This window comes from Mus pahari, chromosome 14 (genome assembly GCF_900095145.1).
Source record: "Mus pahari chromosome 14, PAHARI_EIJ_v1.1, whole genome shotgun sequence".
Taxonomy (NCBI): Eukaryota; Metazoa; Chordata; class Mammalia; order Rodentia; family Muridae; genus Mus; species Mus pahari.
Window position 1 is genome coordinate 66,409,420 of NC_034603.1, and position 21,488 is coordinate 66,430,907.

At 55.1% G+C, this 21,488-nt stretch overlaps 1 protein-coding gene across 2 annotated transcripts in view; it reads left to right on the forward strand.

The window, feature by feature from the left end:
• The first annotated feature begins 3,720 nt into the window (after positions 1–3,720).
• The window catches only part of Rara (retinoic acid receptor alpha), a 47,698-nt gene continuing 29,930 nt past the window's right edge, over positions 3,721–21,488 (forward strand). Inside the window, exon 1 of one of the 2 annotated variants that reach the window (XM_021212244.2) lies at positions 3,721–3,827. The gene's annotated coding sequence lies outside the window, so the exon portion shown is untranslated. Of the gene's footprint in view, positions 3,828–13,569; positions 13,776–21,488 lie in introns of those variants that run through there. The other variant, XM_021212243.2, reaches the window with a different exon arrangement.

The window sequence follows — 21,488 nt, forward strand, 5'->3', positions numbered from 1 at the left end:
GGCTGAATGAAGACTTGCCTGTGGCTAGCTAATTCCAAGAGTGTGTGAGGTCCAGCCTAACTACCCAGAAATCAGAAAACTTGGCAGAGCCCTTTTCCTTCCCTTCCCTCCCATTGCTCCTTGCCCCACCCCCACCTCAGCACAGGAACATTGCCACTGAACCACATTCCCAGTCCTCCCTGCCTATAAGGACTTTCTAAAGATACACGATAAACTGGACCTGGTGGTACAGGCCTGCAATCCCAGATACACAGGACAAGTTCAAGGCCAACCTGGACAATTTAATAAAATAAGAGTTCCCAGGCTTGCCTGATAGGCACAGGGCCCTGGGTTCAGTCCTCAGTGCTGGAACTGGAAAGACAGACACCACTATATATATATATATCTTGACAGTTCAGTTGGTAAAGTGCTTACTGTGCAAACGTGAAGACCCAAATTCAATCACCAGGACACTGCCACACATTCACACACAAGGACTTTAATTCTAGCACTGATGAGGCTGACAGGAAGATCCTTAAGGCTTGTTGGCTGGCCTGCTTCTGCTTGGTCAGGTCAAGTGAGAGACACCCCTGTTGTTTTGTTTTGTTTTTAAAGACACCTACAATTGACCTTTAACTTTCACAAGCACAAAAATATCTGGACTCTCGGGGATTGGGGGCAAAATGGTTTTATTTATGGTATAGGAGACAGGTTTTGTTTACAGTGTAGAAGCCCTCTGCAGACTTTATTTACATTTGTATCGGTCTCCAGTGCTCACTCTGGTTGCTATTCATTAACTGCTATTCAGTGAATGAAACGGGGAAGGTTCTGCCTTTTCCCCCAATAGAAAACAGTTCTTAGCTGGAGGTAAACTGCGGGGTGCAGACCCTCTCAGGTGGGCTGGGACCCTGCAAAATGCCTTCTTCTGGCAGCTCCAGGGCCTTGCAGCCTGTCCCTTGGCCTTCCTACTGATTTGCTTCAGGCAACCTCTGTTGCTTCGGGGAGGTTTTGCCTTTGGGTTGGAGACTTGCCTACAGGCTAGGAAGAAGTAGGTCTGTCAAGAAGTTACCCCAGGTCCCCAGAGGTTGCCCAGAAAGCTGTGGCTGGGCACTGGGGACTTGGGGAGGAAGCCACCTTTGATGTCCTACTTTTTAGCTTGGGGGGGGGATATTAATCTCCGTTTCCTCCTGATGGCTTCTCCTCCACAGAGAAAGGTGGCTCACTGAGGCCTAAGTGTGTGTCCTCTGGTCTCATGGTCCAACTCCACCAGTCCAGAGGCTAATTGGGTGCAAGGGACTGGCTGAAGGCTGCAGGCTGGCAAAAGGAAAGTCGGCTCCCGGGTTTTCTTCTTCTTCTTCTTCTTCTTCTTTTTTTTTTTTTTAATTTCTAATTGAGTTCTGAATCAGCCTCACTCGCTTTGATCCCTCCTCTGTTTCCCACACTGCCTGAAAGAGCTAGATCAGCACTTTGTAACAAGGGTGCGCCTGCTCCCCACAGCACCACCCCCCCTTCCCCTGACGCTCTCTGCCGCCGCCATCCACTGCTTGTCTCCTTCAGTTAAGATAATGAAGATGCTGAGAGATAAAATGTGTATTTAATAAGGGTGGGGGCAGGGAGGCGGAAAGGGGCAGCCAGGGCCTTCCCTAGTTTGGGGCCTCGCCAGGACTCTAGTTGAAAGCAAAGCTAGAGAGTGAGGCTTGGCCTCGGGGTGCGGGGGTTTCTGGGCCTCAATCCAGCTGACTTCACTGCCTGCTGTTTGCCCTAAATTCCCCCCCACACACACACCCTCTCACCCCCACACCCCTTGCCTCTCTGCTCTCTCCCAGTGGGAAAAGGGAGTCTCGTTTGACTTTCTTTTCAGCTGGTAACTTGGCCTTTGCTGCGGTACCCCCACCCCACCCCAGTATCAGCTGCAAGGTCAGACTAGGGCAGCCGCCCCCCCCCCCCCCGTAGCCTAGGCCTGTAGAAGCTGTGGGTTCACAGTGGGGGGCGAAAAAGCTGGAGTTAATGAAGGCCAGCTGCCCGGCTGGGTTCTGCCTACAGCTAGCTAGAGGCCAGCCTTCAGCGGTGGGGAGGAGGATGGGGGCGACCTCCATCCCCGGGTCCAAGGATATCCCGGAGCTTGGTTTCATCCCCAGCTGGTGAGAGACTAGGTCCGCTGCTTCCCTTCCCCTCTTCCTTCCCTCCCCGAATACCACTCAGCCCCGTCTTGAGCTTTCTAACTGTAGTGGTGGCCCAGCTGAGATCTGAGGAGCTCCAAGCCCTTTGGTAAACACTCATTAACTGCCTGGGAAGAATCCGGAGTCCTGTTTAACAGCTGGGAGAGAACTGAGGCACACTAGGGTGAAAGGCTTGACCTGAGCTCACCCCACAGACTCCACCCTGGGGCTTCCATCCTGACTGTCTCACTCCTAGTTCTTCCTGCAGGACTGTATGGGCTAGAGGCTCTGCCCTTGCTCGCTCCCCTTTTAAGGAGAGGCCATATTCTTCCCCTCAATCTATCCTGGTCTTCTGGCCCTTCACACATACACACACACACACACACACACACACACACACACACACACGTGACACCACCCCACCCCACCCCCACCTCTGTTGCTGGAAATAATACACCACGCTCCTTGCAAAATGCCCTCAGTCCAGCACTCTGCAGACTCCTCAACTGCCTCCCCGAGGCCGTCTGGCCCACCATGCCTCAAGTGACCAGAGAAAGCTGGTCATCCTTTACTACAGAGCCAGTGACCTTGAAGTTGATCTGCTGTGTTTAGAGACACCTCTGCCCCAGACTACCTGGGGAAATGCACTTTAACATAATTCCTGTGATCATAAAAGTTCAAGATCCTGATGAGGGCCGAGCCTAGCCCTGCTTGATACCTAGGTTCTGTATCTTAGACATTCCCTGCTAATTGCCCAGCTCTAGTACTGGATGTATCCACGCCTTCCTTCTCCCTAGTCCTACCTGCTCAGACTCATTTATACATGAGTCCACACCACAAGTTCCCCACTACGCCATAGTCTAACATAAGGCCATAGTTTGCGGCTGCCATTGAGACTCCATCCGGGCTGGAGAGATGGCTCAGCGGTTAAGAGCACTGACTGCTCTTCCAGAGGTCCTGAGTTCAATTCCCAGCAACTACATGGCGGCTCACAACCATCTGTAATGAGATCTGACGCCCTCTTCTGGGGTGTCTGAAGACAGCTACAGTGTACTTATATATAGTAAATAAAATCTTGAGAGAGAGAGAGAGAGAGAGAGAGAGAGAGAGAGAGAGACTCCATCTTCCTGGGATGGCCTCTTAGGCACTTAGAACTTAGAGGTAAAGGGTGAGATAAACAGACTGCCATAGTCTGAAAAAAGAGACATTAGTAGGTGTTTGCTTGTCTAAATGGAAAGTTGCTTTCCCTACATTCTTGTAGCTGATAGTTAGGTAGTCCAGCGGGAGAGTTAGAGAGTAAGGTGTTAGCTTCATCCCCATGACTCAAGGCCAAATCCATAGGCTCAGGACAAGCAGAAAGAAAACGTCTATTTGTCCTGCGGCGTGTGTGCTGATCTGATACTGCTCCTGGCCCCTGCCCGTGTCCCCCGACCCTCTAGCTTTCTAACCGTGGATTTTAGTTTTCCTCCTTCAGTCCTCAGCGCCGCAACCCGCTAACCAAGTGGGGGCTGGTAGTAAAAGGGCAGGGTGAGCCTACAACCTGAACAGTGGGCTTTAGGACCCAACGGGAACCGTGCCTCTTGCAGCAGCCTAACCCAGAAGCAGGGGGGAATCCTGAATCGAGCTGAGAGGGCTTCCCCGGTTCTCCTGGGAACCCCATCGCCCCCCTGCCGGCACACACCTGAGCAGGTAAGGTCATGCACGCCCCCTCCCAATTCTCCCTTGGTCTCCTTTCGCTGGGGCCTCTCGGCTTCAGATCCGGCCGCTTCCTCCTTCGGCAGTTGAGGCTTTCCCCATCCCTCCTCCCCCTCCCCCCCATTGCTCACAGTAGTCTAGGGAGGTGGGAACCTGGGAACCCTGGGGCGTTGGAAACCTCGGAGCCCCAGACCCCCCGGAGCGCCCCTCGTGCTATTCGCCCCCTCCCAGGCAGTCTGCATTCTCTAGCTAAGAATGGAAAGTGGGGGAGGTCTGCCCAGGCCCCACGCCCTTGCACCCTCTTTTGCTGTATTGCCCTAGCCCTCCACCTCCACCTCACCTAAGACAGAAGGTAACAGGACTGAAAAAGTGGTGAGGGACGTGGAGGGGACCGTGCTCTCTCTCCCCGAGGGCTTTCTCCCTTGCTTCCTCGTGGCTTCCCAGCCTGGAGCCCAGGACTTTGCCTCCACTCCCTATAAAGGGAGCCCGGTCTCCTTCCAGGTGCAGGACACACTTGGGTGCCCAAGGGCTTTGCAGAAAGGTGGTGGAGTTTCCGGGTTTGCTGACCTTGTTCTCCGGGGAAAGTCCTTTCAGCTTAGAACTCTCAGCCCTACCAACACCTCGGCGCTTAGTGCAGAAGCCCCCTCCGTTGAGTGCCCGTGTGGAGACCATGTGGTCGGAAGACCTATACATTTTGGATGGAGGTTACTGTATGTTTCCAAGGGGGAGAGATTCCCAGGAAGGCCCAAGCCAGATCAGGCTCAGTCCAGATGGCTGGGGAAGGGGGTGTGGACCAGATCTGGAAGGCTGATCGGCTATGCCAGCTCCCTGCACTCCTTGGCTTTCAGAGCCCTGGGCTCCTGGTGTTACTCTAGAACTGGGAGGGCCCCAAGCTTGGGCTCTCCTGCAGGCTCCCTGGGAGGGAGCTGGATGGCACATTCTGTTTACAGTTGGCTGCGGTTCCTCTCTCATGGTGGGCTGATAGGCTGTTTGCTGGAGATGGGGAGGGGGGGGAAGGGGCGCATCTTATTATGGTTTGGTGGGTTTCTATGAAGGGCTGGTGGCTTGTCTAACTAGTAGCCTTGTGTGTATCTTGCCCCTGGGGGTAGCTGAACAGGAAGGCGATAGAGGAGCTCTTAACCCATCCTAGTTGAGCTCTGGGGACATTGTGAGGGTGGGTGACATGTACCTATTTGGAAACTAGCTGACTGTGTACTCTATCCTCCCTCGTGTTTCTCAGGGGAACCCTGATGGTTGGCTTTGGAGGAATGGGTCAGTCATGGAATGGATTCTAGACTTAGTTCTGCTCTCACTACAGAAAGAGTGGGTTGCTGGGTATGAGCAACAGACTTCAAGTCAAAAGGCCTGACTCTGAGAGACTTAACCGGTTATATGCATTTATAGCCAGTGTCTCCTCAGCTGAGCCTCAGTCTCTGACCGTGACCCTGCCAGAAGAGGCCCCAGGAGATAATGTGTAAACTCCAGTTATGACCTCAGAGTTCTAGGATGGGAACCCTCCTTAAATCTGGGTCAGATTCTTTGCCTTCCATCTCCTTCCACCACCGCCCAGGGGACAGAGGAGCCCTGCCTAAGGACACAGAACTTCCTGAGAACAGCAGCTTTGCCTGCCACCACCGTGATGCTTGGCACACAGCCCCAATCTGGGCACCAGATTCCCCTTCTCCTCAGAGGCCACACAGCTTAGTCCAGGAGCCTCCTCTCCACCTTCCTTTCGCCCTCCCCGTCTGCTACGTCCTTGCCCGTCTCTTCCCTGCCCAGTGGCCTCCTTGTCCGGCTCACTGGGCACGAGCCCTAATCGGATTGGACAGCTGAGATATGTGTGGTGGCTGAAAGCAGGCGGGAGAGAGGCCAGTGGGGAGGATGGTGTGAGAGCTGCCCCTGACGCTGCCCTGCCTCCCACGAGCACCACCTTGGGCTTGCTCAATCCTGGCTTCATCCCAAGAAAGGGGAACCAGAGGAAGCCCAGGGATGAACCGCTAGGGACTAGGGACTAGAGGTTGGGGTGGCTCCTCGTGCCTGAGGCCCTGATTGATACTTGGCCTTAAAATACAGGCACCTTACTACTCTGATAAGGAGAGAGAGGAGACTTAGAGGAGAGCCATGCTGTCTCCCATCCCCATGCCTTCACCTTCTTGTTCTTCCTTCCTGTTCAGAGTAATATTCCTTGCTTCAATTCAACCCTTTGGGGAGCTGCAGGGGCACTGTGTGTGTCTACATCTGTGTCTGTCTGTCTGTCTGTCTGTCTGTCTGTCTGTCTGTCTGTGTGTATTCCTATCAAGCCTGTTTCCTTTCCTCCCCTGGAAGATATTTTTCTCATTTACTCTCTGGGCTGGAGGCCAGGATGCCTGGGTTTCCCGCCTGCTTCACTGTGCAGGGCTCCCTTGCTGGCCTCCAGAGAGTCTCAGAACTGGTTTCCTGACGCCTGTGTGGAGAAGGCCTTCCCCAAGGGCTGGGAGGTGCCAGGAATCCCAGATGGGATGGGGAGCAGGTACTGTATGTAGGTAGCCTGTGGCACTGGGGAGAGCCAACTTCTCTCACGACCCGACCTCTGATTCAGCTTGCTGGCCGTGCCTGCCCAGCTTGCTGGACACAGCCTGGGTCTGCCTCCAGCCTTCTGGCTTTCTGGGTGGGTATCCAAGCTCTCCTGTTGCTGTTTTGGCTGTAGTGTCTGAGGGGGTACCTACTGAGAACCTTATATCTGAGCCATGTGCATTTTGGGGGGCGCGGGGCTAGCATAATTGGGGGTGGGGTACTAGCTGGTCTCCCCTCTAGTCAGGCTAGGATGAAGGAAATGAGCACACACTTTACCAATGCCAATTCCCTATGCCCTCAAAAACCACTGGGTCGAGCCAGGCCTTCCCTTCTCAGTGCCCACAATGTGGTTGGCATTGATTTGTCAGAAATTGGGAAGGATTTCTTCTAGACCAATGACCTCCTTTCTTCTCCCGCAGGGCAGGGGCAACTTTGTGATTGTAAGCACTTAGGAGCAGGCCTTCCCCTCTAGGGAAGTGGTGTGGGATGTCCCAGAGATGGCCAAGTTGGCACTCGCCCCAGACTGGAGTGCTGGACACCCGTTCTGAACTGAGTCGGTGGGTGAGGGCAGGGCACACCGGCCTCCTGCTCCCCACCCCCCATTTCCTGCTCCTTGGGCAGCTGTGGGCGAGAAAGGCTGTGGGGACTATTTTTAGTTGGTCTGTCCCCTGGCAGGAGGGACGTGCAGAAAAGCACGGGGCAGGCAGAGGGGCTGGCCAAGGTGAGGGTAAAAAGACAGGCTGAGGAGTGAGGAGAAGCCAGGGGCCGCAGACAGAACAAGGAAGTGTGTTGGCCAGAGGAACAAGTTTGCTGAGAGGGGCCTGACTCAGTTCAGAGCAGCAGAAGAGTTCTGGGGACCCCCTCAGGTTTCTCTGACCAATTCCCCTTGGGTCAGAATCGGACTTTTGCCACCTAGACAAGCCCTTTCCCCTCACTGATGGGAACCAGAGAGGGGTGTGTTTTACCCTAAGACTCTCAACCATTCGCCGGCCCTGCTGGGACTGGAGCCCAGGTGGCTTGTACCACTGTCCTCTGGTCTCTACCACACAGTTTATGCTTCCCTCACCGGCTTGCAGCAAGGAGAACCTCAGACCAGGGACGGGAGGGAGGGCTGTCTCCCTCCCTGCTTGTCTGTGCAGGGTCTCTGTAAACCCCAGCTTGGTTTGTTTGGGCGGCCTGTGGCCACTGGTGTGAATGGAGGCGCTGGACAGCTTCCAACACATTCCCAGGCTGGCAAGCTGTGGGGCTCAGAGCCACCTTTTGGAAGGGACATCCCGTCCAGCTGTTTCATCTCAGAGACCTAGAGAGGGCCAAGGATTTTTGTCCACAGTTGCAAGATGAGTTGAGGACAGATGGGGGACAAGGACACACATCTTTAGACTCCCCAGAACCCATCTTGAGCTCATTCCTGCCATGCCCAGGACCCATGCCATTGTCCCCAGCACGGAAAGGAGCCAGCACAATCAGCAGAGGTCTCAGATTAGGGGGCAGGGTTGTGTGAGTCCTAGGAGCAGGGGATGGTACGGAGAGGGAGGTTGCTGGAGAATAGCCAAAGCCATCAGTGGGGATTCTAGCCACGTCATCTCCCTGAGGGACTCCATGGTGTATAGGCGTGAAGAAAGCCATTCCTGGGAAAGTAAGGTGAATGGCGCCCCCTAGAGTTGTTCCAGAACCTCCCTCTGTGTTACCAGCTGGAAGGAACTGTTACAGATGGGGACCTTAATCCAACACCTCCTTTCCCAACCCGCCCCCTGTCACTCAGCCCCTCCTGTTTCCTGTCTGGCCACCTCCTCACCAAGCAGCTCTTCGATGACCACAAATTATGGTGCAGGAGCCCCTCCCCCCTGCCCACTCTGTTTCCCTGTCTCTGGGGTCCTGATTTATCACGCCCCCCATCAAGCCTGCGGCACTGTGTAAGAAATCAATAGTGTAAATGGATTGAGGCTGTTCAGTCTGTCAACTCCCTTTGGGCCCCACCAACTCCACTGGGACCCAGTGAGCTACTCTGAGCCTTTCAGTCTCTCAACGCAGGCAGAGACACACCTAGCGGTTGTAGCTCAAACACTGAGGGGGGGGAGCTGGGTCTGTCTGCATCTCTCTCACCTTCTCTTTCTTACACATAGGCTGGGCTGGTCTTCGCATGACAACTACCCTTGAACATTTATTTCCTAGTTTGGGTGGAGTGGGGTGGAGGGGCTCAAGGGAGAGCAGGCTGCCAGCCAAAGGTAGGGAGGGAGGCAGGTGGGTGAGGGAGATGGGTGAGGGAGATGGGGGATTGGGTGACAGCCCACCCCGTTGGCTTTGGTAACTCAATCCCCAGCCCCACCCTCATGATTTCCCTCCTGCTCAACAACTTCAGCAGCTGCTGGCAGGAGTGTGTGTGTGAGTGTGTGTACGCGCGTGCGTGCGCAAGTGTGCGCGCGAGTAGGGTGAGAGGGGCTGTGGGGGCAGGAGTGCTGCCAGGACATGTTTTAAGGAGACTCATTGCCTGGATACAACTTGGGTGGCAGGGAGGAGGTGGGGTAAATCGGAGAGTAGGTGGTGAGTGATGATGGGGAGGGGGGCAGGTAGGGGAGGGGTGAGCAGGCTGCAAGGGGGCATCACAGCCCAGCCTGAGGGTCTCACTAAACTTCTTGGCACTGGAGCGGAGCTGGTGCCTTGGAGCTGGGCAGTAGTGAGAGGCCAGAGGCCGGCATCAACCCTGAGTGCTGAAGCCTGCCTTCACCAGGGGGCGCATGTAACCAGGGAGGACATTGCCTGTGGCCCCTGTCCCTGATCCTTAGGTCATGCCTGCCGGGCAGCACAGCCCTGGTAGTGACTAAGTCGCTTCTGTCCCGGGGCTGGCAAAGTACCAGACTCAGCTCTTCTCTTCTCGGTAGGTGAGTCACTGCCCTGGCATCTTCCCCGGATGCGGCTGAGTCACCCGACCATGCCTGCCTGGTAGGTGGGCATCGGCATCTTACTAGGGTTAGAGTGGAGGGTTACCCATGTAGCCCCCAGTGTCTTCTCTCATCTCTTTTGTCTCCTAGCCCTACCCATAAACCTGCAGAACCAGGCAAGCACGCTGCTTCCCCCACATGAGGTAAAGGAAGAGGTAGCAGGCTTGAGAATAGAGTGGGATATGTTTGATTTGGAAGAGGAAATGGGGGAGTGTGGAGCAGACAGCCGTGAGTTCAAAGCCTAGGCCAGCACGGACAGACTGTAAGACCATGGCAAAGCAATTGTTTTGTTTGAGGCAGGTTCTTACTCTGTAGCCAGGGCTGGCCTGGAACTTAACTATGTAGCAGCCCTGGCTTGTCTAGAGCTCATCATGGCCATCCCCCTGCCACAGTCTCCCAAGGCCTGGGGACTATAAGCATAAACCACTATATGAAGTTGGTTGGCAGGCAATCTCTTTCTTTTCTTTCTTTTCTTTCTTTCTTTCTTTCTTTCTTTCTTTCTTTCTTTCTTTCTTTCTTTCTTTCTTTGTTTCTTCCTTCCTTCCTTCCTTCCTTCCTTTCTTCCTTCCTTTCTCTCTTTCTTTCTTTCTTTCTTTCTTTCAAGATTTGTTTATTTTATATATATGAGCACACTGTAGCTATCGTCAGACATACCAGAAGAGGGCATTGAATCCCATTAGAGATGGTTGTGAGCCACCATGTGGTTGCTGGGAATTGAACTCAGGACCCCTGGAAGAGCAATCAGTGCTCTTAACCACTGAGCCATCTCTCCAGCCTGCCAATTTGTCTTTGAGCCTCAGTTTTCTATCCTGTATACAATGGAAACAGGACCCCTGGTAGACGGAGACTTAAAAGAAGGTAATTGGGAAGTATACCTCTTGGATAATTGAGTTGCGAGGCTGTGGAGGAGGAAGTTCAGGCTGGTTCTAGCAGGTACCTCCCTCTTGCCTCACCCACCTTCAGGTGGTCTGGGAGAGACTGTCTTTCCCCATGCCGACTTCAGATTCTGTTCCTGCATGTGTATGCTACGCATGTCTTCTCTCTCTCCCTCTGTCCCTCTTATCTGTAGGCTGTCCTGGAACTCACTCTGTAGACCAGGCTGGTCTCGAACTCAGAAATCCACATGCCTCTGCCTCCCAAGTGCTGGGATTAAAGGCGTACGCCACCACTGCCTGGCTGTCCTAAAACTCCTGATGCTCCTTCCTGCTTCCACTTCTGGAGTACTGGATGCTGAGGTTATATATGTGTACCACCACCACGCTGGACTTGATGCTATCCTTTGGTCATTCTGCTTTGAAACAAGGTCTTTCTCTGTAGCCATGACTACATAGTCCAAACTGGCCTTGAACTCTGGCAGCGCTCCTGCTGCAGCTCCCCGAGTGCTGGTGTTAGAGGTTATGGGTGTATGACAACACCTGGCTTGATGCTGTTTTTTTTTTTTTTTTTTTTTTTTTTTTTTTAGGAGTTAACAAGCTGTAACTCCTTTGAGGGCAAGGAGATGTCACTGGACAGTTACTACCTGTCTGAGGCCCACCCTGGCCTCCTCTAGTCTGATGAGGGACTCTATTTGTCTTGGGAAACCAGTGCTTCCCCCACCCCCACAGCCTGTCTCCTTCGTGCAGGAGTGGAGGCCCTAGGAGAGCCCTGGGGCGCTTCTCTTCCTTTAGCCTCTTGCTATAGTCTAAGTACTCTGCTCTCCTGAAACAGGGTGCCTGGCTGAAGGGTGTGAGAATCCTGTTTTCTTTGTTTGTTTTTGTTTTTTAAAGATTTATTTATTTATTATATGTAAGTACACTGTTGCTGTCTTCACACACACCAGAAGAGGACGTCAGATTTCATTACAGATGGTTGTGAGCCACCATATGCTTGCTGGGAATTGAACTCAGGACCTTTGAACCATCTTTCCAGCCCCGAGAACCCCCCCATTTTTGCGACCAACACAGCTGCTGCTGTGGACTCCTGATACCTGGCCCCCTGCCTAGGGACCTCTTCTGATCCTGCAGTCATGCTTGGGTAGGGCTGGACTTTGGACCTGTGGTGCCCTGGGCATGAAGGAAGTGTCCCACAGTGTGTAGGCTGTGTGTCCAATCTTGAATGTGTCTGACTCCACTGGGCAGTGGTTTGTGTGAGTGTGGGTTTTCTCTTTTGTGCCCATATGGCCCTCCAGCTGCATCATTTCAGATGCACACCTCCATCCCATGGCCTTATGTGTAGGTGCTCTGTGTGTGTGTGTACCGGGTGGGGTGTGCATATATGCCTTGGAGGTATACACAGTCATGCCATGAGCATGTGTGTGTTCAAGAAGAGTGTACCCATAAGCATCAAGGTAAGGCACACACTTTTAATTCTACCCTGCACCCAGAAGGCAGGGGCAGGCATGCCAGCCGGGTCTACTGAGCAAGTTCCAGTACAGCCAGGGCTGCACAGAGGTTTCTGAACCCCTGTCTCAAAACAAAAAACAAAACAAAACAAAACAAAACAAAACAAAAAAAAAAAAGAAGAAGAAGAAGAAGAAAGAAAGAAAGAAAGAAAGAAAAAAGAAAAAAAGTGTACCTGAATCCATATGCCGGCAGGTGTGTCTGAAGGCTGCCCATGTGGGAGGGAGGCAGTGTAACTCTGTGCATGCACCTATCTGGTAGGATCTAGGCTAGGAGGAGCCTATGGAAACTAGAGGTGAACTGGCCCTAGACTACCCTCTCAGCCAGACTCCTCACTTGGATGGAGGCTCCTGATGATGGTGGGGCCCTGGCTGGAAGGTTTGACGGGGGCACGGGAGTGGGTGCGTGGAAGGGAATGGGTTAAGCGGCGGCCTCCACATCTGGGAGCCATTGACGCATTCTTGCCTGCTGAGCGCATGTTTGTGGATGGATCTGGACGGGACAGATCGGGGCGGGGCGGGAGAGAGGGGCTGGGCGGGTGGTTCGCCCCGGCGGAAATCCAGACGGGAGCGGGAGACTGCACTAGCCCAGCGGGGCGGCAAGGGTCTGGGGAAGCGCTGCACCGCTTTGCCGAGTTTTCCCTTGCGTCCGACCTCTGGGCAGAGTGTCCCACGGACCTGAGCTGTTACTACCTTCCAAGGCAGCCAGCGCAAAGCGAGAGAGAGAGAGAGAGAGACAAGCAGATACTCCAGTTCTAGGCCCGGTTTAGACACCCATGCAACCGTGGACAAAATCCCATGTGGGCCTCGGACCTCCTGTTCTTAGTCTGAAAATCCGGACATCGGATTAAACTGAGCGTCCCTAGGGTGGAGGCCTGGGTGTGTGGCACTTCCCTTGCCAGTGGGATGTCCGGGGGGGGGCAATTGCCACTTCTCTGCCTGGGAACTCGGGTGAGGGAGGCACTGCATAGTGGACTCACCCTCTTCCAGTGCAGTGCTAGAGGTGGAAGCCTTAACCTCCGGCTGGCCGGGAGGGGGCTTGTGACAGTTGGGGATTGAGGTCTACAGATGGAGTGTGGTTCAGATCCTGTCCTCCTGGAACGTGTATGAACTGCCCTCGGTGTTCTAGAATGGAGGGGAACTCCAGGCCGTCCCAAGAGCTGGCTTGGGGTGACCATATTTTTAGCTACTCGGAGGGATTCAGTTGAGCTAGAAATTTCCTCTAACCCACTCAAGCCGGAGAGGTGTTTGGGAAAGAAGAAGGATGTTCGTATGGTCTTCTCTTTGTACTTCGGTTTTGCAGATGAGAAATATTATGGTCCAGAGGAGCCAAGTGTTTTGCTCAAGGTCAGATAGCTTTCAGTTTCAGCTGGCCCCGGAGGATTGTGATTAGGAGAGACAGAGACTTGACAGCTGGGGCAGGAGTCAGTGCGTTCTCCATATTACACCATCTCCTTTCTTCCCAGGTTTGGTAGGTGTGTGTGATGTGTGTCTCTCTCTGTGAGTGTGGGCGTGTAGCCGAGGGGGGGCGGGGGGAAGGGAGTGTGTGTCGGATCCCGCACCCTGAGGTTCGTTCACCGCCGAGTCGTATTTTTATTCTTTTCTCCGAACTTCACACACACCCCTTCTCTCTCTGAATCTCTTTCTGGCGTGTGGAGGGAGGGAATTCTCCCAGATTCCCACGGTCCAGCCACCAGCTGCAAGCGTCTCCTTTAAGACTCGCCCTTCCCTGGGTCTATTAAGGAGAGAGGGGCGGGTGTGAGCATGAGGACCCGCCCCCGGTTAGTGATTGGCCCGTGGCAGGCAGGGGCGGGCCTGCGGCAGGGGGGCCTCCCTCCCACCCCAGTTCCATACCCTCCGCCCCCCCAGTCTAGGGCTCCGGGTAAAGTTTCAGCCTCTGCACGTGACTCGCCATGGCCGCTGCCGTCGCCCCGCGCCCCTGAGCTGCGGCCCCCCGGACGGCTCCTCTCCGAGGACTCCACACCCCAGACGCCGGGCAGCGCCGTGGCGCCTGCTTGGGGCAGACCCTGTGCCCGCAGACGCGCAGACGGGTTGCATCCCCCTCGCTTCGAGGTAACCTCTCCCCTGGAACCCTGGGGAACCCTCGGCTCTCTCACACATCGGGGCTCGGTGGCCCACTCTGGATGGGAGCTGCGGGCGGGGACTGGGTGCCGGGCAGTTTCGACGGGGACCTGGGGTTTCCTGGACTTCCCAGCCTGCCGCTGCCGTGTCCGGGGTTGGGGAGCCCCGTCTGCGCCGCGTCTTCGCGCGCACAGCCTTGAGGCTTCTGCGGCCGTCTGCCGCGCGTGTCCCCGGCGCTCCAGCCGTGGAGGATCTACTGCTGGGAACTCTCTTTTCTCTTCAAACCCAAACCAAACAAAAAGATTTCTTGAAACCTGTTTGGGGAGAGATCAGATGCCCAACGGACTAGCCCCCCTCCTACTCTTTCTCCTGTTACCTGAGCCGCCCTGTGGTTTGGGGAGAATCAGCCAGGGGCCCACCCCCACCAGAGGGAACTGGCTGGGGGGGCGGGGCCCGCTCAGCTGGTGTCTCGGTTGGAGTGTGGGGGGAGCCGTCAGAATTGGGTGCGGGAGCCAGAGCAGTTGGGTGAGACGCGCCTGAGTTTTGTGTTACTTGGGGCTTGTGGAAGCCTTTTGGGGTGAGGGAAGGACAGAATGGACTGGCCGACCTTGCCTCGCTGAGGATGTCTGGGATTTAGTGCCACCCACGAGGCCTGGAAGCTGCTAGCCAGATGTGTGTATGTTGAGGAGTGGTTGGCAGATCAGTTTAACTGTGTCTCCTTTTCTCTCTGGGGCACTGCCCTGCTGTCTTACTGTTCGTGGGAAAGGGGGACAGATCCCCCAGCGTGCTAGGCTGGGGGTGGGGGCTAACTCATATGGAAATAATTTAAAAAGCAACAACAACAACAAACTCAAGTCTTGAGAAGTTTCTTGCCCTGCTCTTCCACTATTCATCCCATCTTGGATAGGATGCCCAGCATGGAAGGGATGGTACCCCTTGCTCCATACCTGGTGCCAGCTCACGATGTTGCAGCCAGATGGTTACCTTCTACCTGTGGACCGTGTGCACATGTATGTGTGGATGTTTGCCAACAGAACTGCTTCCCATTGCTCTCAGTTCTGCCCTTGATCACCCCACCAGCCTGGGGACGGGACTCAGGCTTGTCATCTTTTATCTTCACAAGGCAAAACTTGGGGCGCGGGGCGGGGGAGGATATTATCCAGTAAGGACTGTGATGTCCTGTGAAGAAATTAGGGTTCAGACCCCCAAACTCCTCCCACTCCTCCAAGGCTTTGTATGGAGATGAAGCAGGGGAAGGCCCCCAGATTGGAGTGGGGGTGGCCTGGAGCCTTGGGGCTTCCCCTAGGAGGGGTGGGGATGAGTAGGGGGGAGGGAACAGAGGGAGAAGAGGTTCTGGAGTTATCTATGTAGCTCTTCCTCGTGAGGAACAGGAGGGATGTGGAGTCACAGAGTTTGTGTCTTTGAAAGGTGATGCATTGGGAGGGGCTGGCACATACATCTCTGCTGCCTGGGAGGCTGGGCCGGGAAGCAGAGCAGTCAGTGGGGTCAGACTCAAGTAGGCCCTTGGGGGCCTACGATGGTGGGTGTGCAGGCACTTGGAGGGTGTGAACCTGTGGTGTATGCAGAAGAGCCACACTGCAGGAGCTGGACGCAGTTCCGAGAAGCCCCCCGGGCTGGGCCTTGCCTGCCACAGCTCTGACTCTCTCTCTCCCTATCTAGTCTGACCCTGAATGCACCTGCTGCCACCGTGGGTTCCCTCTCTGGTTCACCTCCTCCTCCTAACCATGTGGCAGCCTGGCAGGAAGCTAGCTGTAGCTCATCCTGATCACCCCTGTGCCTCCTCCGGTGGGCACAGTCACCCACACACGCCATGACGTTGTTGTTCCTGTCAGCCTGTCTAGTGAGGGGGTGAGGACACTGAGTGGCCTTCAGGTCTGCTTGGGGGAGAGCCGCTTCCGTGTTAACCGATTGCTCTCCGAAGCTGGCTCTGCCTCCTGGGGTTTTTTTTCTTACCAGGTGACTCTGTTCAGGAACTGAGGTTTTAGATGGATAGTCTTCAGGGTTAGGTGACATGCGGGCAGGGCTCGGAAGAGCCTTGATGGCCCCGGGCTGCCTGAGCAGAGAAGGACCCCTTCTCAATTGGAGGGGGCCGTGGTGCGCTGAGTCCTCCGTAGGGTCTGCTGGAGAGCACTGCCTGGGATGTAGGGTGATGGGTGGCTGAGGAAGGCAGTCCTCTCCCTTTGACAAGTAAGTACAATCATTCACTCCCAGCACCCCACCCCTGGCTGGTGGTGGTGGTTTTGAGAGTGTGGGAAGCTGTGGCAAGAGCCTCTGGCAAGATGACCGAGGTTGTCTTGACTTACCAAGTCTTGGGAAAGAAGTATAGCCACTGATACCCCCAGCTCGCTGAGGCTTTGGCTACACGTCCCTAGCTGACGCCTGCTGTCTTTTCCTCCTGTGTTTCCCTCCGCCCTCCTGCTGCTGTCTGGAGCCCACACGCTTTCTGTGGGCTGTGGGGGCAGGGCAGGGCAGGGTCTGGATCTCCTTGTGTGTCTAAGGAGGTGTTCTGGGAATTGGCAAGATGGGTTGAGGGTGTCTGGGTGTCCCTGCAGGGTGGGAGGCGTGAGGGGGACCTGGCCCAGAGTGTGAGAATATGTCAGTGTGGGTGTGTGTGTGTCCCTAGTCTGGTTAGGGTGTGGGTGTCTCTTGCTTCGTCTGGCTCTTGTCTGGCTCTTGCCTCCCTCTCTGGTCCTCACACCCCTCCTTGGATCTCCCCCCCCCCCCCAAGCTGGGACCGCCTGCCTTCTCCTCTCTCTGCAACTGGAACCTCCCTTGCCTGTTCCAGGAATTTTGTAAGGAGGAGGAAGAGGCAGGCAGGCAGACAGACCTCCCACACTGTAGTCAGCCCGCCGGCCTGGCATCATAGGGAAGATGAAATAGGTGTTGTAGGTTTTGCCTGGCTTCCCTGCTTCCTCCATCACTTAGGGGCTGCCTCCTGCAGAGGTCCCCAGTCCTGCAGACTGCCCTTAGATACCTCCTTCCATTCAGCATCTGCCCCCAAAGCCCCCTGCTGGACCTCCAGGCTCCCAGGAGCTGATGGGGGGATTAAATTGCTGCCAGCCTGACCAGCACCTGTTGCCAACCCCAGCCTTGTAACTGGAGCTGGCCAGTGAGGGGCTGCAAAATGACAGGTGGAATTTCTGCAGCCAGCCCCCCACCTCCAATGGATATGCCTTCCTGGTTGGAACTGGGAAAGCCCATCCCCCCCACCTCCCCCATGTCAACCTAATAGGAGTCCTGATGTTCCTATCATGCCTGAGGGACCCCCCCCTTACCCTATCATAGGCTGCTGTAGAGTCAGGCAGTAGTCCCTCCTTGAAGTTCTTAGAGCTCTGCTGCCTTGACAGGGTTCTGTGTGTGTGTGTGTGTGTGTGTGTACGTACACGTACATGGGGGGGGCAGATGGGGTGGTTCTCTTAATGTTTTAATTGCATAAAAACTGGGAGCTCAGCTCTCGGCCGGTGGGGAGTCTGGGGCTGGCTGGCCGCCCGGTTTGAGCTAAATATAGCCTGGGACATCTGCAGAGAAGGGGAGGGGAGCAGAGCGAGGTTCCATTCCCCCTCACCTCAGCCAAGGTGCCCTCGTCTGGGCGGACACCTTGGAGCAGGGAGTGGGGATTCCTCAGCACAAAGGGCAGGGGAGTGGTGGGAGGGGCTGGGCAGTTGGGAATTTGCCTGCTTGGAGGCCGCCAAGAAAACCAAAATGAACTGGTAGGCTCACGATAGGACCCATGTGGGGTGCGTGGGATACTGGTTAAGGTCCTCTAGCCCTGGCTCCCTCTTCCCCAAAAAGTTGTCTCAGGTCAGGCAGCCTCAGTGTGTCTCGGTGACCTACTCATTGTGTGCCTGTGAGTAGATACCTATTAGGTGGCCCCTCCCGGCCCCTCCCACTGGAGCATCTGCCCCTTGGGCCCTGCTGCAGGTCCCCAGCCCTTCTGTCCCTTGCCCCCACAGCGAAACCTTCAGCCCAGGAATCGAGACTTGAGAAGAGGAAGCTGTGGCATGGAGTTCTCTGATCTCCAGTCACGGCAGGAAGTGGAGAGGAGGGGGGATGAGGGGGGGTAACCTTGAGTGGCAGGTGGAGAAGGAGGGCCCCCGAGAGTGAGCCCTGTATGAACTGACCGTGCACATAGTGGTGGGGAGTGGCCACCCTTCTAGCTGATCCCTCTTCTCTCCAGCTCCAGGTAGGGGAATGTTGGGGGACGACAGCTGATTCCCCAAAGGCTGCAAACTCTCCTGTCAGCAACCCCCTAACAGCGAGGGGGGGGGGAAACTGGCTTCCTGTCACGTGCTCATCACTTCCTGTCCCACTGTGGTTCCTGGGATGTTTGTTGTTGGTTGCCATGGCAATGGCCGCCCGTAGGCACTACCCCTGGTTTTTGTGGGGAGAGACCTGCCCCTTCCCTCAAGGCCCACAATTGGGAGGGGGGCACTTGGGAGGCCTGACTAGGGGGCCCTTTCAAGCTGAGTCTGTGTGTGTGTGTGGTCTCTGACGACTCAGGTCCCTTAGGGCCCTCAGACTTCTGTCTGTGGGAAGGAGTCACAGCCACCTACTCAGACTGAGTTGGGAAGACTGACTTGTGGCCATGACTGTGTGAGACTGATTTAGTAGCCGCATCCCCTCCGTCTGGGTCCTTTTGCCTCTTCAGAGCTCATTTCATAGACCCTTGCCTTCCTCTCTTTTCTCCTTCCTTCCTCCCTGGGGCGTTTGTGGCTTCTTGGGATCCAAGCTGGAAAGTACAGGACCCTGGGCCACTGACTCCTGGTGTTTTACGGTGGGGAGGCAGTGAGTTCTGCAGCCAGTTGGCTCTCCAACCCAGTGCAGCACGCATGAGCCTCTCCGTGATTCAGCCAGCCCTGTTCTCTAAGGGAAAGCCCAAGCGCTCAGTGACCACAATTTCCCACCTAATGTGGGCTTCTCTGCTTGCTGGGGATGGAGAAGGGAAGAGAGTCCCCTTGGTTCTTGCTAGACTGGGGAGCAGGGGCTCCCTGTAGAGTAGGAAGTTCCTGGGGAGGGGGGGTCCTAGGGTGTGGGGTTGTAGGGCAGGGAACAGTCTGACTCAGGCCTGGTCTGGGGTCAGTGCCAAAAGGATATCCTGAGGTGGGGGTGGGGGAGGTGTTCCTGGTTTCCCTGCAGCCTGGGTCCCCAGAGAGGGATGATGGGAGGGGACTGGTAGCATCCAGTTCTGTTGGCACTGTGCCCTAGGGTTCAGAGTGGAGCAGGCTGGGGTTGGTGGGGCTGGATTGAGGCGATGTGTGGGCATGGGTAGAGCCCACCCCTACTGGCTGTTGGTCTGTCTGCTTTTCCACTCCCAATCTCTCTCTCTCTCTCTCTCTCTCTCTCTCTCTCACACACACACACACACACACACACACACACACAGCTTCTTCACCCACCCACCCCCTTCCCCTAATTATGACTGAATTGTGTGTCTTGCATGGCGGAGAGGAGGCGGGGGTGGGAGGGGGCAGCTGCCAAGGTGAGGGTGGGGAAAGCCCCGTGCCAGGCTGGGCGCGCACATAGGTGATTTCCAAGCTGGGGGGTCCCCTTTGTGCCCCTTTGGTCCCCGATCGACAGAGTGACTGTTGTACCGTCCACACACTCCTGTGGTCTGGCTGTGGCCAAGGCAGGCTGATTTCTTCCTCTTCCTGTTTTCTTCCTTCCCCATGGCTTGGTCCCTTTCTTCCTGTAGGCCTGGGCTGCCCCCTGGCCTTTCACCTACTCTCTGTTTCCACGGAAGACCCAGTTACAGCCCTGCTTCTGGATGAACCCCTCCGCTGTCCTGCGCATGAGAATTCCTGAGTGAATGACTGTGTACCACAGGTGGGGTGTAGGGCAGAGCCCCTACTCCTCTTTCCTGTGTCCTGCTTGTCCTGGGCTTCTGTTGTCTGATTGATCTTCATGCTTGTTCGTCATTCCCAGCTGACATGTGGCCTCTGGGAGCTGGGGCAGATTTGGGGTTTTGTGGAGTATAAATTGGAGGTGTATCAGAGCCATTCTTGCGGGATGAGGTGCTGTGAGGAGCTGGCAGCTGGGAAAGGCCCTTCCACTTGGTCCTGTCCTGCCTTCGGTAGTCTTTTTCCTCAGAGAGGGTGAGCTTGCCTCTGAGGAGGACAACGAAAGAGCTATGACTGGGGGGGCGAAAGCCTTGGAGAAAAAAGAGAGTTATGGTCACAGCGACTTCCCAGCCTGGTCTACAGATGAAGCCGAGTGGGGGGAGGGGGAGAGGTTGTGGCTTGGTGTGTATGTGTATACACGTCTTTTTCCTGGAAAGCTTATAAATAGTTCTAGCCCACTGTTCTGGTTTGAAATCGGCCCTATTCTGCCCTGCCCCTGCCTGGTCAGCTCGGCTAACTCCAGGGTAAGGGGATCCAAAGGATGAAGAGCTCCCTCTCTCTGCCAGGGCTGGAGGCCCTCCCACCCAAGTTAAGTTTGAGCTCTGAGTCTCATTTGCATATGATTCATTAATTGTCTAGAGTGCTTAGGAAACCCCCGTCTCCCCGTTTTTTTTGTTTTTTTTTTTTTTTGTTGTTGTTGTTGTTGTTTTGTTTTGTTTTGTTTTTAACGCTCCCCTTCAGTCTTTGCCCCTTCACTCAGCCCCTTCAGAAGGAACTGCTTGGAGCTGGCTATGTAACTTGTTTGGTAAAATGTTTGCCCAGCATGCATGAAACCCTGTGTTCTAGCCACAGCACCAGGTAAACCTGGGACGGTAGTCCGTGCCTACCACCCCAGGATCCTGGAAGTAGAGGCCGGAGAAACCCGTGGCCATCAGCTAGTTTGAGGCCAGCTTGGGCAGCAGACCCTGTGTGTCAAAAACAGGGGAACAGCTTGACTTCTGTCTCTGGGGAACCCTTGTTTTGAAGGAGCAGAGTGGAGAGGGTGAAAGGAGGCTGTGGGGGCTCAGCTAGGTTTGGGGGCCTCTAACTTCTCCCCAGAACAGGGGAGGGAGGAAATGGCCTATTTCTCTTCCCCTTCTCCCCTCCCCAAATCCAGAGATTTCCCTTTTTTGGTTTGTGAAATGCAAGAAGGGAATTTGGGAAAGGGCTGTGGTCAGGCCTCTGCCCACACACCCCCCCCACACCCCCATATCCTTTTCTCCGCAACCCTCCCCTCCGTCTGGGGGGAAGCAGATCCAGAAAAAATGGGTAATGTTCCCTGCTTAGCGCGGTCCACAGAGGCTGGCTCTGCTTGGGGGCCCGGAGAGAAGCCAAAGGGCCCAGGGACCCCAGGTGATAGAGTGATGGGGGAGGGGGAGACTTAAGTGCCTTCTCTGCACCAGGCAGTGCTAGGTGCTTCCAAGGGAGACAGTTCACAGGCAAGTAAACATGCTTAGAGAGGTTAAGCCACTTGCCTAAGGTCACCCAGAGTGGCAGAGCTGAGATTTGACCCTTCAGACCTCTCCGGGTTTTTCTCTCCCATCTTCCTGGCTGCTGTGCACACAGCTCACTTTTTTTTTTTTTTTTTTTTTTCTTCTTCTTCTGTTTGTTTGTTTCTAAAGTGTGAAACTCTGGAGTGGTGTGCATGAGGGGTGTGTGTGTGTGTGTGTTTGTGTGTGTGTGTGTGTGTGTGTGTGTGTGTGTGTGAAGCTGGCCAGGGATCCATCCGGATAACTTTTAGGGATTAAAGGACCTAGGAAGGAGGGGATGTGTGGCCGGTGACATGCCTCCCACCCTTTTTTTTTTT